This window comes from Chinchilla lanigera, unplaced genomic scaffold, assembly GCF_000276665.1.
Source record: "Chinchilla lanigera isolate Chin_1 unplaced genomic scaffold, ChiLan1.0 scaffold00054, whole genome shotgun sequence".
NCBI classification, from domain to species: Eukaryota; Metazoa; Chordata; class Mammalia; order Rodentia; family Chinchillidae; genus Chinchilla; species Chinchilla lanigera.
In genome coordinates this window covers 16,321,073-16,323,788 of record NW_004955455.1, presented here as the reverse complement: position 1 = coordinate 16,323,788, position 2,716 = coordinate 16,321,073, and the positions used below count along the sequence as shown (strand labels likewise).

Sequence of the window (2,716 nt, the reverse complement as noted above, 5' to 3'; positions counted from 1 at the left end):
GGGTTCAAGTCCAGGATCTTTGTCCTGCCTGCAGATCACTGGGTAAGGCACTGTTCCTCAGCTTCCCTTTCTGGTGGATGCAGCTGGTGTAGGAGCTATGCTGTGGGTCCAGTGAGTTTAGATGAGATGCGTGGATGTGCTGGGCATGGTGCTGGCATTGGTCGTTCTGACGGCCGCTATCACTGTTGGCAGTTTGGCCATCATGATCCGTGGCTTTCCTCTCTACTTCAGTTGTATGGAGCAGAGCACAGTATTTTGGATTCCTCACTAGAAACCACAGGCAGATTTTAGATAGTTCATTCACTTCAGTATCTCAACATATTTTTGAGGCCCTACTATGTGCTGGGACAATCTGGGTGCTGCCAACATAGCCAGGAACAAGATGATATCGTTCCACTCAAGGACTCTTCACCAGGGGCCATGGATGTCTCAGCTCCAGCGCAAGGGATTGGAGAACCCCCTCCATACCTGTTGACACAGTGTATAGGTTACCCTCCTTCAAGGACCCCTCACCTTCCTGGCTACATGAAAGATATTTTTTAGCCTTAGCCTTTGGGACATAATATTTTTCTTAAATTTTTGCTTAAATTTGAAATTCAAATTGAAGAGGCATCCTGTGCTTTATCTGGCATTTCTTCCTGAAGGACATTTCTCTACAATATCTAACCCCGTTTCTACTTATATTTGCATAGGTCTATAACCTAGTTGCATGGCCAAGCTCCCCCAAGTGAGACTGGGAGGTGTGATACGTATGCTGGGTGGCCGTGTGCCCTCCTGAAATTAGAGGCCTTGTTATACAAGAAGAAGGATACTGAGGTAGGCAGCAAGCGGGCTGTCCTATGGTTCATTTGTACACAAGGGTGGTGATATTTATGTCAGTGGGCACAGACTACGAGATCAGAGAAAAAGGATCCATTCTATTACAATCAGTGATTTCCAAAGCACCCTCACCAGGGACACTGTCTTAGTTCCTTTCCCATCTCTGGGACAGAACACCCAACACCCACAAGGTAAAGGAGCAGAGGTTTAGTTGGGCTCATGTTTCAGAACCTACGGCCCTTCCATGGCTGGAAGCACAGTGGCGGCCAGGATGGAGGAAAACTGCTCATATCATGGCAGTCATGAAACAGAGTGAACGGAAGCCTGGAAGGGAGACAAGCCCTTCCGGGTCACACCCCTGGGACCTCCCAGCCAGGCTCCACCTCCGAACAGCACATTCAGCTAAGGATTCACCAGTGATTACAGCACCCCCTATGGTTACAGCACCCCCATGGTCCAACCCCTTCCAGAAGCCCCGCCTCTGAATATACAAGGCTTGTGGAGGGCATTCGAGACCTAAGCCACAATAACCACATAGGCAGAGTTTGGCCATCCCCTTTTTCTGTCTGAGAAAACAGAAGCTCCCAGAAGCTACCTGACTTGCTGAAGGTCACGCAGAAGGGAAATCAGATGACAGTCTGGGCTTTCTAGTCCTCTGTCAAGCACTCACTGTGTGCTGCATGGTGCACACCTATGCAGAACGTGGTAGGAGACTGTCTGCTGTGTCATTTAATCCCCATCAACTTTTATAGTGTCTGGCACACAACAGGAGCTTGTGTTGTTTTTCTGTTGCTGCATGACAGATGCTACAGGCTTAGAGCACTAACACGCATCTCTTACTTCCTGGCTTTTCGGCTCAGCAGGCCAAGAAAGAAGAGCTGGGTCCCCTTTGCAGGACCTCACAGGAGTGTATACACTCAAAGTGTCAGCCAGGCTGTCAATCTGAGAACCTGACTGGGGAAGAATCTGCTTTCAATTCAGGTAGGTGGTTGGCTGCAGTCACTGTCTTGTGCTGTATAACCTACAGCAGCAGGAGAGGCGATGTCTGGCCTCAGGCAGCTCCCCACCTTGTTTACAGGCTTTCATCTGATTAAGCCAGGCCCACCCAGGACCATCTACCTTTCGATTAAACTCAGAGATGGACTAACTTAGCAGCTGAACCTGCAGCATACCCTTGCCTTTGCCATAGTCCATTGGCTTGAAGCCGTTACTAGAGTACGGTCACACGCAAGGGAGGGGACCTGCGGGGCACATACCAGGGCCTGAGGATGGGTCCATTTGCCACAGTGCCGACATGCCTGTTGAATAAATAGCTGAAAGAGGGAATAAAAAATGCCTATATAATGGACCGAATGACCCCATTTGTGCAGACGACAGAAACATAGATAGGACCGTCCTTTGGCTTTAAGGACTGTGTTGTTTCTCTGCACCACCCCGCTCCTCATCCCCAGAGACACTCAATTCTGCACCCAGTGCCGATCCACCAAGTCCTCTCAAGCAGGGAACAAAGAACCCCAAACAAAGAAGCTGCGAGGAAGCAGGAAGCCCGTAGATCACACCGCAGCCTCGATGTCGGAGCCCTGTTGAAGTGTCGACAGTGTTTTCATTCAGAGAATCGCGGTAATGGGGAACACATTTTTAATAAACATATGCAGCATCGGGGTGTCTGGTGGTGGAGACTCGCGCACACCACACAGTAGGTATTGATTACTGACCTGCAGCTGTGTCTCCTTGGGACCGTAAGTCACGTTCCTCCTGGCTGTTCGTTCTGCAGCATGGTTCCTCGTGGGCTCTTTCCATGGAAGTTCTCAGGGGTTTCTTATTTGTATCTTGAGGGAAGAGGGTGGAATGTGTGCCCAAAGCGAAGCTCATCGCGTCAGACACGCTGAGCCCCACA

At 49.9% G+C, this 2,716-nt stretch overlaps 1 long non-coding RNA gene across 2 annotated transcripts; it reads left to right on the top strand.

Moving 5' to 3' along the window:
• LOC106149841 lies at window positions 1-2,492 on the top strand. 2 transcript variants are annotated; one of them, XR_001236275.1, is made up of 3 exons: window positions 1-42; window positions 693-816; window positions 1,683-2,492. It is a non-coding gene; the product is annotated as an uncharacterized LOC106149841 (long non-coding RNA). The 2 variants fall into 2 exon arrangements; XR_001236274.1 differs by having other exon boundaries at window positions 1,680-2,492.
• Window positions 2,493-2,716: the final 224 nt, after the last annotated feature.